The sequence below is a fragment of the Castor canadensis genome, chromosome 15 (genome assembly GCF_047511655.1).
Source record: "Castor canadensis chromosome 15, mCasCan1.hap1v2, whole genome shotgun sequence".
In the NCBI taxonomy this organism is placed as follows: domain Eukaryota; kingdom Metazoa; phylum Chordata; class Mammalia; order Rodentia; family Castoridae; genus Castor; species Castor canadensis.
In genome coordinates this window covers 31,207,695-31,221,190 of record NC_133400.1, presented here as the reverse complement: position 1 = coordinate 31,221,190, position 13,496 = coordinate 31,207,695, and the positions used below count along the sequence as shown (strand labels likewise).

Here is a 13,496-nt window from a genome sequence, read left to right as displayed (position 1 = left end):
GAAGGAGCCACTGCAGCCTTCCAGGGGGCTAGAGGCCTATGCCAGTGGCAGATGTATCTCCCTGGGCCCGGCCAGTCCAGCTGCTCCTGCAGGTCATTGTGGTTACATGACTGAGTCCAAACAGAACCACAGAACCGCAGAGGGTGGATTACTGTCATTTTAAGCCAATCTGTGCGTTTTTCCTTGCAGTTACCCAGCTGCTCTTCCGCCTGTGTGCTGCTGTGTGCCTGCACATGGGGAGAGCAGCTATTACCTTATTCCATCCAACCTGTCTACAGCTATGAGGTTTTTTTTAAAAACATAAGACAGTATCTTCTCTTTTGTTGTCACATCTCAGCTAAGAGTTTCTACCTTACCAGATTCTACCAATTTCTAGAAGATGAGAAAACAAAGCCTAGAGGTCCACCTTTGGCTTGAGGTCACACAGGTGTCATGTGACATTGGGTCCCTCCTCAGAATCCCTCTCAACTCCTCCATTAGCTAAAGGTGATTCCCCCTGCTGTCCCAGAAGGAGGAAATAATTTCTCTTAGGCTTAGCAATGACATAGCACAAGTTTTCTTAGCCAATTAAATTAGGGTTTGGGTCAATGGGATTTCATATTTTGCTAATAGGGGAAGTAAGGGTACACTCTGCCTTGGGACAATTTAGCACTCAACCAAAAATACTAAAAATGTCCATGTCCTATGCCTCACCACATTTCACTCTTAGGGACTTGTCCCAAGTAAATAATTGTAGATATGAGCAGCTGCACAGATGCACATTAGGGCATTAATTATATTAGTGAAAAAGTGGGAATAACCTAAGTGTCCAAAAAAGAGGGGATCAGTTAATTACTTTAAGATGCAGCCAAGGAGAGAAAAGCTGTTAAAATTCAATTGTAGAAACATATTCAACATAAAGAGATGCTTATAATTTGTTGTGAAAGAAAATATCAAATCAAGCTGGGTGCCGGTGGGTCATGCCTGTAATCCTGGCTACTCAGGAGGCAGAGATCAGGAGGATCACAGTTCGAAGCCAGCCCCATGCAAATAATTTGCGAGACCATATCTTGAAAAACACTATCACAAAAAATAGGGCTGGTGGAGTGACTCAAGGTGAAGGCCCTGAGTTTAACTCCCCCCCCCACAAAAAAGAACGTATCAATAAAACAATTTAGTATGATTTCATTTTTTATGAAAAGTGTATTTATATAAAATAAAAGTTAGACATATGGTAGATTTATATATAAGATATACAGAAAGATAAACAAACTAAGATACACAAAATGTTGAAATGGTTACCTCTGTGGGATGGAATTAAGGCTGAATTCAATTTTCTTCCTTTTTTTTTCTGGCTTGTCCATCATTCCAGAATATTCTATATTCAGGAGGGAATATTAAAAGAGGCAGTGACACAGTAAGTTAAAAATACCTATTCAGCAAAGCATTTTATAATCATAGAAGTTGGGAGAATGTAGTCCCCTTCCTTCACCCGACAGTGCTAATGGATGACTTGAAGGCTGTGAAGTGAGAACAGAAGTGTGACATGCAAGGACCTGGTGGGTATCACTAGGAGACCCTCACTCAGATTCCGGCAGATCCTTGCTTAGACAGCATCGCTCAATTAATTGAGATGTGGTTTCCATTGGATGGCTCGAGGCAGCTGAATGAACATCGGGGCTGTGGAATCAAACATGCTGGATTGGCCTGCTGGTTTTGCTGGTTCCCATCAGTGGCCCCTGGACAGAAAAGGAGACCCTGGAGCTTTGGATTCCAGGTGCCATGGAGCCACCATGAGTCATCTTGCTAGTATTCACCGGTCCAGCAGTCGGCCATAGCTTCTTGGGCACCTATGATTGATAGGATGTTCCAGGAAAAAGCTCTGGAAGATATTGAAAAACACCTAGGTCCGACCACTGCTCTCTGGATGACTATTGACTTACCCTTTCCTGCCCTCACTGGGCCACCTGGCTCTCTGGGCATCCCCGGGGTGGGGAAAGACCATGGCCTTCAGACCCTCGCAGTTAGTCTGGCCTCTGTTCCTGAATCCCTGTCAGGTGCTGAGACTTTAAATGGCTTCCCTTGTGGGGTGCTGAGGAATTGCCTCACGTGGAGAGGCCAGAAGGAGAATCAAGTGCTCTAAACTCAGCTGCCCGGCCTCCTGTTCCTGATATTTCCCTAACATACGCTAACATACGCTTTCCTGAAGAACTTCAAAAAACATGCTTTTCGCAGCAATGAAAACAGGGCCTTGTGTCCAATCCAACTCTCGGCTTCATCTTTTCCCTCTAATACCATTACCTCATGTACAGAAGAAGATGGAAATCTAAAATATGCTGGTGATTATAACCTTTCTTCCTGACAGACATTGTAATATAAATGCACATAAATTGAATTTCTGCTTTAAAGAAATTTGAATACCTTTGGAGCATTTTAGCAAATCGTCTGCAGTCCTTGTGGCACCACATCAGTGATCTGTGGAGAAGCGATCTGTCTGCAGCATGACTTCTGCAGAGGGGGCTGAGGATGGGGCCGGGACATGCCAAGAAAAACACAGCGCTCTTTATTGATATTCAAAATTTATTTTATTAAACTTGCACAAAAGACAGAGGTGCAGGGAAGCTGGTTGCTACCAGGGAAGGAGCTTCAAATATTAACTCCCTGGGTCCAGCTCATGTCATCCGCCTGCCAACATGGGGGGAGGGGTGCAGAACGAGGCCTGTTGCAGATTGGCAGGCTGGCTGCATTTTGATTCTGTTCGCTGGGCTGCGTGCATTGGCCTTGACTTAGCTGTTCGATTAGAAGTGGGAAGAGTGGGGAGGGTTGTCGGGAGGCTGCAACGCATCAGATAAGAGTTCCTGGGGCCAGGTGTCTCTTTGGGGACAGGAAGGAATATTTGAACAATCTCGTGCTCCCTGGCTTACACCCTTTGGGCTATGGGTGTGTGGTGGCGAGGATCCTCCAAGAAAAACAGACCAATAATATGTATAGTCATTGCTATATAATGCTGTTCTGGCCAACACTGGACTGAATATATAATGGTGGTCCCCGAAGATTATAATAGAGGCTGGGTGTGATGGCACATGCCTGTAATCCCAGCACTCAGAAGACTGACGCAGGAGATCATCAGAGACCAGCCCAGGCCACATAGCAAGATCCTGTCTCAAAAAAAAAAGCAAAAAATGACCATAATGAAGTTGAAAAATTCCTGTTGCCTGGTATTTTTACTGTGCCTTTTCACAATCTCTTCATGTACATATATATATAAATTTATTAAATGGTGTTCATGCAGTTATGGAGGCTAAGTTCCACAGTCTGTGGAAGCAAGCTGGAGACCCAGGAAATCTGGTGATGTAGGTCAAAGGCCTGAGAACCGTGTGAAAGGATGGAAGTCCCAGGTCACACAGTCATTCAAAGAATGACTGCACTTGTCCACCTGCCACTAGTGCATTTGCACATTCAACCAGGGAGACCAGGGTGACACAGGTGAGGCTAAAAAACTCAGTCATCAGACTAGATAACATTTTTTTAAAAAATCAAAATTAATGCAAAGATCCACAATGAGCAGAGTTTTAAAAAGGCAGCAGCAGGTAGTGTGGGGACTGAGGAGAGGTGAGTCAGGAGGGTTCCCGGTAGGGAATCTGCAGGAACAGTTCTGAGCAGACACTCTCTTTTCCCTCTGTTTCTCCTACTTGGGGTTTTATTTTTTCATGGATTTTGATTATTTTTTTGTTGGAAGAAGATAAACTGTGCTATGTGCCAGGAGAGTAGAGTGACTGCAGGCCATCGTTGCCTGCTCTGACAGTGCTTGTTGCAATCACATAGCTACTTGTTAGACCAACTGCACTGATTTTTGCGATCCATCTTTCTGCTTTCTGCAGGCTCCCACACCAGGAGCTTGTCAGAGACCCTCATTGGACTGGAGTACAGAGGATGACAGGAAGAGGAACTTCCCTCCATCTTCTCCACTTTTCATTATGGAAAAACCACACAGCCATGAGTAAGAACTAGGTTAAAACTAGCCTGGACTCTCCCCCAGGCCATCTGAATTCTTCCAGCCTCCTCCCTTTTGTCTGTAACACTTACAAGGACATTCAGCCAAGAAAGCTGTGGCTTCCTTGAGCTTACTGAGGGGGATTTGCAAAACTGTTGGGGTGGAAAGTTCCAGTGGGGACTGGTTTGAGACCCAGGAGACAGGGCAGCTCGGAGGCTCTGAAGTTACTCAAATGGGCATCCAGGGTCCAAGACTTTCCAGGCATGTGATACACAAGGCAGTTAACCTGCTGCAAGCCTTGGTTTCCCCATCTGTAAAATGGAGACTTCCTCATCAGGCTAGGTCAATAAACAGAATCAATGAATAGTGCTGCCTTGTGTACAGTAAGTGCTGCCTGCTGCAGAATAGTCACAGGGCTGTAAGAAGAATCACATTTTTTCCCCTTGTTTCTACCATTCTTAAGGATGAACTTGGTCCTGCCTGGTGGGGGTGGCACCCGTTGGAGGGGGGAGGAGATGGGGAAAGGGTGTGGGAGGGTGACTATGGTGCAAATACTGTGTATACGTTTGTAAATGGAAAAATGATACCTGTTGAAACTGTTCCAGGAATGGGGTGGGGGGGGTAAAGGAGAATGATGGAGGGGGTGAATTCAAATATGATATATTGTAAGAATTTTTGTAATGTACCCCCACCCAGCACAACAATGAAAAAAAAAAAGAGCATGAACTCTTAGGAAAAGGGACTCATTTATTCTCTTCTAGAACAGGGGCTTGTGTCTGTTAGGCATCCAAAAACAAGGTTAATAATGAAAGGCAGGCTAGGATTGGGAACTGAGAAATCTGACTTCTAGTCCCAGCTCTGTGACCTTGGACAGGTCATTTCTCCTCTCTGGGACTCCAATTTCTCACCTTTGGCTGTAAGCTGCATTTCTCAAAGGTTTCCTTGGAACTCTAAGGGTGCTCACATGTTTTATACTTCAGCAAGGTACAGGAATGGGGAGGAAAGAGTCTGTGGTCACAGGTGTTTTGGAAAGGTTGGTTTGATCAGTTCCTTTGCAGGACTTCTCAGAGCCTAACACATTCCAAGTTTCTAGGATCTCTGACCTTGGAGCCCATCTTGGACAGAGCTTTCCCAGGAAGCCACTCTGGAATGTGCTGGACTCTGCCAAATGCTCTCCACCATGTTTTTATACCCAGATGTGATGTTTGCAGTGATCCGGAAGAAGGTATTCACTTCCTGGGACTCCTTCCTCTGCCTCTTAGCAGGGTTGGGAAATCTGGGGACAGCCAGGAGTTCCCCAGGCCTGGGAGCATCTCAGCCTGCCAACAGCAGCTTCTTCTGCAAGGGCAAAGTGGCAGCATTTGCACGCTCCCCCAGTGTAGGGAGGGACCTTGGAAATCTTTGCATCCCTTGTTCTAGGTCTGGGGGTCCTCATCAATGAGGAGATGGAGAATGACCTTGAGGGACCAGGAAGTCATGCTCAATGAGGAGGGAGGCCAATATCCATGCACGTGTGTGTTGGAGATGGGGATTGGGGAGGGAGGGTGTTGGGATTTGACTGGAGCCTGCAGAGGTTGGCTGATTAGGGAGGAGGGCCATGGAAAAGGACTTGTTTTCTCAGCACAGAGGAGCAAACTTACAAATTGCATTGAGTGGGAGAGAGTCATGTGGATATCTGAGTGACCCCAACAGTAAGTGCAAAGGCCCAAAGGCACAAGTGCACTTGGTGTACTCATAGCAATTAGAGTGAGGCTGCCAGGGGAAGACAGGTAGAGGACAAAGGCAGAGGCACATCTGTGGGACTGCATAGGCTGTCAGAGAGCTCAGACTGTATTTTAAAAAACAAAAACAGAACCTTATGGAGAGATATGTTCCTCATCAAAGAATTCACCTTTCCAAATGTGCAGTCCCAGGCCCCTTTTAAAGTAAATTTGCCAAGTTGTTCAGCCCTCATCTTAAATCCACTCCAACGTGACCCCTCACATTTATTGTTAAGCCCCTTTCTCCTGTGCCCCCGCCTCGGACAACCACTAATCTACCTTCCGCTCCAGTGGGGGCTTTCCCTTTTTGGGATCTTCCCTAATGGTGGCATCCTGCAATATGTGATCACTGCTGCTGAGCTCCTTTCACGGAGCAGAGTGAGCTTGGGGTTCGTCTGTGTCACAACACACACCCGGAGCTTCTCTGTATTGCTGGGTGGTATTTTGCCTTGGACAGGATTACAAGCCGTGACAGGAATTCACCAAGGGTCTGGTACCTGAGATCCTGCCCTAACTGCTCCTCCCAAGGCCAGCGCTGCCGTGGCTTTGGCGCAGGGAGTCAGGCCCTGCCGCTTACAGGATTTTTGCCCTTGAATGAGTGATTTCACCTTCTTGGGCCTTATAGCTCACTGCTTTCTTTTTACATTATTTTTTTGTTGTGGAAAAATAGACCTAACATAAAATCCACCATTTATTCCTTGCTAAGCGTACAGTTGGGTGGGTGAAGTACAGTCACATTGTGGTCTGTCACCACTGCCCATTTCCAGAACTTCCTCTTCCCCAAACTGAAATTCTACACTTATTCAACATTTCACATCCTCCTCTTCCCCAGCCCTGGTAACCATGATTCTGTCTGTCTTTAAGAATCTGACTGTTATAGGTACCCCAAGACAGAATTTGTCTTTTTGTGTATGACTTATTTCACTGAATATACATTCTTCAAGTTCATGCATGGTATAGCATGTGTCTTATTTTTTAAGGTTGAATACTATTCCATTGTATGGATATACCACATTCTGCTTATCTATCCATGGGTGGACATTTAGGTTGCTCTGTCCTGTTGATATCTTGAATAATGCAACATGGGTGTGTAATCACTTTTAAAACAGGGATCAGAACAATGACCTGCCTGACACAACTGTCATGAGGATCAGAGGATTCACATAGTGTGCTTAACCCAGCCTGTGCAGTGTTAGTGACTGCCCTTCAATAATGACACAGTGACAGTAGAGCCATTATTATTAATGATGACTTTACAGCAAGCACATGATAGAGGAATTTCACAGGACCGCAAGCCCAAAGACAGGGCAAAGGGCCTTCCTTCCTTCCTTCCTTCTTTTCTTCCTCCCTCCCTCCCTCCCTCCCTCCCTCCCTCCCTCCTTCCTTCCTTTCTTCCTCCCTCTCTCCCTCCTTCCTTCCTTTCTCCATCCCTTCTTCTTCCTTCCTTCCTTCGTTCCTTTTGTGTGAACAAGATCTGAGGCATCTCGTCAATGAGCTGTGTGACCCTTATTTTTATTTTTATTTGGAATAGTGGACTTGCTATGTTGCCCAGGCTTGCTTTGAACTTGTAGTCCCCTGTCTCAGTTCATAGGCTGCTGGGGATGGAACTCAGTGCCTCACACATGTTAGGAAGCTCCCACCACTGAGTTACATTCCCAGACCCACCTCTAATTTTTAAAATTTAGAAAACTGAGAAGAAAAATTGTTGCTCACCATCCATCCACTTTAAGGGAGTTTTGATTTCCTTCTCCTCGGAGAATTAAACAGCCTGCCTTTCAGTAGGACAGAGGGAAATTGGAAGACCTGGGGAGGGGCTGGCTGGGGGCTGCAAGGGAGGTGCGCGAGGCCTCTTTTTTGGAGAACCATGTGCGTATATTGCTTTGGAAGACTTGGGTGGAACAGCTCTGCCAAGGAGGGATGCATTTTTGGCTTGGGCACTGAGAGAGAGAAATCAAAAAAAGGAAATATCATTTCCTTAACGACTAGGTATTAATATCCTGTTTAATTTAATTTCGGTTTTCTGCGCCGGTGAGCTCTTTTCCTCTAACATACAGTGTCAGCTTGGCAGGGAGTTTCTGACAGTATCAAAAGAGGATTTAGCTCTGAACCCTTGCCATGAAAGTGTCTCTATCTGTGCACAGAAGAGAGCATTGTGTCCTGCAAAGACGGTAATTGAGTGAATGAGGCCTGGCACCTGGGCCTGCCGTGGAGCCCTGATAAGGACATAAAGACAGGCTTAAAGGGCCTGCTTGCCAGAGGCAGAGGCGCTCAGAGGAGGGAGGCCCAGGCAGCCCAGCCAGCCTTGCTGAAAGCTAAACTGAGCGCCGGGCTCAGACCCTGCAGCCCTTCAAAAAGACAGTTCTGGGCAGATGGAGGCTAGGAGCATCCTGCACTTTCACACAGTGGGCTGGCACTCTGGAGGAGATAAGCAGGTGGCAGGTAGGCGGAGCTAGCTCCAGCTGGTGGCCGAGGCCTCTAGTTCTTAGTGAACACCCTGTATTTTTACTTGGCTAGCCCCCATCTAGCAGGCTGCAGAGGGCAAGGATCCAGCCTTAGTTGTCAAGACTTGTTTATCCCAACAGGAGCTGAGTGACCACTGGAAAACTAAATGGACACTCCTGTGAGTCTGGTTAATTTCCTTAGGGATTTCAGGGAGCATCCACCAATCATCTCAGGCCGTGAAGCCCCCAAAAGACTGGCTATTTCTCTGGGAACTATGGGCTAAGCCGATTGCTTCTTTCTACCTGTTAGAAGAAACAAACCCCTTCCGGTCCTTCCTCTGTGAACTGGTGAATATTTAGCAGATAAATTAGTTAATGCCCATCCATCCGTCCATCCATCCACTCATCTATCCAATCTATTCCCATTGATCGATCAATTAATTGATCCATTCATCTATCCATCCATTCATCCATCCATCCAACCAACCATCCATCCATCTACCTATCTACTTCCATCCATCCATCTACCCACTTATCTGTTTTCATCTATCCATCCATCCACTTACTTACCCAGCTATTCCCACTGATCCATCCACACATCTGTCTACTCCCATCCATTCATCTTTTCACCCAACTATCCATTTATCTGTCCATTCATCTAAGCAACTTTGGAGAGCCTGTTACACTTCAGGTATTGGTGGACAACATCTTCTACTGGGTTTTAATAGTGAAACCTGTGGACAAGAAGTCAAAGATTGAATTCTTAACAAGCTGTGTGATTCTGGCTAAATCTCTGCTTTAGTTTGCCACAGCTGGGGCCTACATTATTCAGGTTGGCTAACTTTTAAAATCATTGCCCCTAAATTTCAGTGGCTTAACAGAGTACACATTTATTTCTTATTCATATTCCAAAGTAGGCATTCTTGATTGATGGACAGCTTTCTTCCATAGTAACTCAGAATTCTTAGTTCCTTCCAACTTGAAACTCAGCCTAGTCCTCTGACTCAAGGAGTCTTCTCCATTCTGCTGGTACATGCAGCAGAGAGAAATAAGGATTAACTACAGAGGCTTGGAAGAGGTGCAGGACACATCTGCTCACATTCCATCAGTCAGAACTCAATCATGTGACCTAAGATAACAGTGGCTGGGTGCCCCAGAAGGAGAGAAGACATGGACATTGGTAAGTGCTGGCAGTCTCAGCTGTGGGACCTGCAGATATTTTTGGTTACAATTAAACAGCAAGAGAAAGGGGTAGGACTAAACCTTCCCAATATTCTTCATTCCTTGAAGGAAAGTTAGGTGTTGTGTACTTACTTCCAACCCAATCAAAAAGGGGGCAAGTCTTCAATTGTGCAAATAGCTGGGACATCAGGCTGATACACTCAGGAACGGATAACACTGTAGCACAGATCCTTTCGAAGGTGACCAGAACACTGCCCTAAAACAGAGGTAGGGAGACCATGTCCTAACGCTTTCAAATAGTTGACACTGGGAAGAAAAGAAAGGCCCATAGGGTTATCCAGTCATCTTCTTCTATCTTACATGGAATTCCAATGGACAAATTTATAACTAGTCCTTTCTAGAAACATGTAAGCGTATATTTCAAAATGATCATCACCACCACTAACATTCATAACTCAATGAATGTTGAATTACTCAATGTGCTTGCATGTGCCATGCACCATTTGGGTTTTGTTCAAGTATTTAATTTACTACTCACAACATTTTTATAAGGCAAGAATGATTATTATCCCCATCCGGGTGTCATGTGGGCCTCAGACCTGGTCCAATGCAAGAGATTTTTCCCTAGTGGTCTTTTTTATGGCCACTGTGTGTCAGTTTTTCATTCATAAAATAGGGATGCCAATCATTGTCCTGCTCCAGTGGGCAGCTTTATTGAAGGAAACATTTGAGAGAATGAGTTTAGCAGCATTTGTCCAAATGTGCAGAACTGTTGCTTCGGGTGTACTATCATTGGTTGCTGGTCTTTTTTGCTTGGCCTCAACATTGCAAAAAAGGCAGTAAGTGACTCATTAGACAAAGCAAGGGCTTAGGACAGAACACAGTGTTCAAATTATGTCCTTGCCTTTGGAATATTGACCTCGGGAGGCCAGGGTGAGCAAGGAAGTCCAGAGTCTTCCTTCAGCCCCTGGCAACCTACTCAGCTGCACGTGTTTTTCCAGCTCCAGGAGAGGCAAGCCTCATCCTCACACTCCAGATGTTTCCAGCTGTGGAGCCGTCATTGTCTGCAGTGAGCTGTCAGGCACTGACTCTTCAGGCTAATTCTCCCGTGGTTCTCCTTACCCCACTTAGCTTCACTGCAGGCGGAATGTGAAGACACACAAGTGTTTTTGTTTTCTCTCTTAAAAAAGCACAGAAACTGTAGTCTGGTTTCCATCTGGGTCTGACTGCAGCTGAGCAGTTGTGGGTGGGGTGGGCCAGTGGATGAATCAGTGGCAGGAAGGGCCTCATACCCCACTCTCCTGCCCACTCACCTGTACAGGTGGGACAAATGTCTTGGTGGGCAATGAGTCATGGAATCTCTCCTTGAGGAGGGGTTTATTTGTGGTTTCCAGGGACTTGGTACCTTTTCTCTCGGAGCATATATGGTTCTGTCTGAGTTCTCTGGAAGCAGTTAGAAGAAACAGCTGGACATTTGAAGGAAAAATGTCTAATGCGCTTAACATCTTTATAAAGCCAGTTCACATTTAGAGAAATGATTTATCAGAATTGATTCTCCCTACAGCGGCTTGATTCTCCCCATGCAATGGACTTTCCTGAAACTTCCAAATGTTTATAGAGTGGATTAAACAACCGTGAGGTCACAAAATGCAGCTGCTATTTAAATAGAAGTGTCTAGGACCCAGGCATCTGATTACTGATAGGTGTCGAGTGTCACTTGCAAAGTGTGCAGCAGCCTGCCTTAAATAACTCTAACTAGGCCCAAACTGTCCCAAGGAGGTTTCAAGGGTTAGATCATAGCCTGGCAAAAGCTGGGAAAGTCTGGAAAAGTCCTAGGAGGATTTTTACATTTTTTCCCTTTTGTTTCAAATCCATCGGATCAAGCAACCGATGCAAGCTTTGGACCAAATTGAACATTTCAATAACTCATATTTTTTAATCACAACCAGCTGGAGGAATTTTGATTTGCAACTGGCCCACAAAAACATTCTTGAAGCTCTTTTGAAAGTCTCACCAAGAGCAAGGCTGGTGAAGCCAATGACTGTCATTGTTCCCTAGGGAAAGAAGGATTCATTTCATGCCTAGCTGCAAGGCAGTCAGGAGGTTAACTGGGAGATACAAAAGAATTTTACCAAGTTACCTCTTGGGACCATCAAAACATTTAATAAGCCAGAACACAAATGCTTCCCAAGAATTATGTGTGCAAGATGCGTGCCTACGTTAAGAAGCATAAAGAATTTAAGTGAATTTTTCATCAACACTGGCAATGCTATCACCCTGAAAGTGTCACTCTGAAGCCTTCATCCACATCTGGCTTCTGATGCTGTGAGGCAAAAAATGTGTGCAAAGGCTGATCTGGACCAATAACAAAACATGCCAAGGGACCAGTGCTGTGGTAAGGTTCTCCTCCAACACAGATTCCATGAAAGAGGGGTTTTGTTGTCTGGAGCCCGGTGTCGGAAATGAACTTGGCCACACAGGTAAACTCTTAAGAGATGGCTAATGCCAGGTGAAATCTCAGCCTTTTACTTGGCCATATTTTCAGGAGAGAAGACAGCTAATGGGAGTAAGTTTCTTACATTAAAAATATACTTACAGTTAACAGCAGCAAACCACTTAAGTTGGCAGTAGACCAATTATTAATGAGATGAGTGGCCTTTTATAAATCCCTCCACAGCCCCAGGACAATTGATGGGTTTATGGTCCATGCATTAGGGAACATGGTTCCTGTGGGGTTATAATTATCCACAGTTGCTGGCAATTTGGGGGTTATCATGCCCAAAACAGCTGCCTGGTGGACATGGTGTTCTATGCTACCACAGGAATAATGGGGAGAAAACTGAACTAGGAGAGGATGGCTCCTTCTGTTGCCCTTTCTGGCTATTTGACCTTGGGGAAGTCCCTACTAGAGTTTCCTAGTGTAAACATGTGTGTAATTTACCTGCCCAGCATCCAGTCCCTCTTTCTTTTGACAACCTTATGCTGGTTTTCTTTCCCTACTCTCAGCCCATTTGGTTTGAGGAAACTGGCTGCCCAATTTGCTCTTATGATGGACATGTGACCTAGCCTTGGCCAATCAGAACGTTGCATCTTTCTAGTCTGGGTGTTTGGCTCAGGTCTAATCAGAAGCAAAAATACTCAATTCCTTGGTGCCATAGAAACAATCGTTGTTTGTGGGTAACAGACTGGACATGTTTTTACCCTGACACTCTGCTTTGTTCATGTCAGTGAATGTTTGTAGGTTGGAAGTTTTGGGAGTTGATCAGTTTCTGTAATTCTCTTAAAAATATTTGGAAGACTGCAAATAAAATCCTACTTTTATAAGACAAGATACAGAAAGTAGCCTGAGAAACTGTTGACTTGTAAGGCTACGAAATACCAATTTAGTAGAGAAGCTCCTAGACCTGTATTAGTCAAGGGTATAGTTACCGGAAAAGGGAGTTCACAATGCTAAGTGGCTCAACACACACACACAGAGTTTAGTTTTCATGCATGTCATTGTCCTCTTGACAGTGGGTAGGAGGGGACTGTGCCTCACCCCAGCCATGGTGTTCATGTTCTTTCCATCTCTAGCCCCCCCACTATCCCCTGTACCTGTTGTGCTCCCACGAAGACTTTGTGATCTGACAGCAGGTTATAGGAAGAGAAAGAATGGAGATTCTTGCTGAGATCTGGGAGATCTGGTGAAAAGGGAGCAGTGGTGCACAACAGCTCTGCCCACATGCCATTGGTCAGAACTCATCACATGGCTACCATAGTGCAAGGAAGGCTGGGAAATGTAGTCCAGCTGGGGTGCCCAGAAAGAGAAGGGAAAAATGTTAGTGGACAGCAACAACCTTACCTCTGCTATGATCCAGTAACACAATTACAAGTTGGTGGTTAAGTTAAAAGCACATTTTAGTTTTGTGAATATAAATATCACAGGTATGCTTTCTTTGGGAAACCAAAGGCACAAAAGAAAAATTTAAAAACCCTTAAAGTTAGCCACTTCTCAGGCTTTCTGGATCCAGAGGATGGAGAATATTTAGACATCTCACTGGGTTACTTATCTGATGTTGAATAACAGGTGAAGGGTCCAGTCTTGCTCTACTTAGAACTGGGTTTTCCTTTAACCAGGTGTAAATCTGCCACTTATGCTAT

General features: G+C 45.1%; 1 long non-coding RNA gene across 2 annotated transcripts; it reads right to left on the bottom strand.

Moving 5' to 3' along the window:
* Window positions 1–7,905: 7,905 nt before the first annotated feature.
* LOC141417416 (uncharacterized) lies at window positions 7,906–13,077 on the bottom strand. 2 transcript variants are annotated; one of them, XR_012441972.1, is made up of 3 exons: window positions 12,951–13,077; window positions 9,489–9,612; window positions 7,906–9,318 (listed from the first exon to the last, which is right to left on the bottom strand). It is a non-coding gene; the product is annotated as an uncharacterized lncRNA (long non-coding RNA). The 2 variants fall into 2 exon arrangements; XR_012441973.1 differs by having other exon boundaries at window positions 7,906–9,200.
* Window positions 13,078–13,496: the final 419 nt, after the last annotated feature.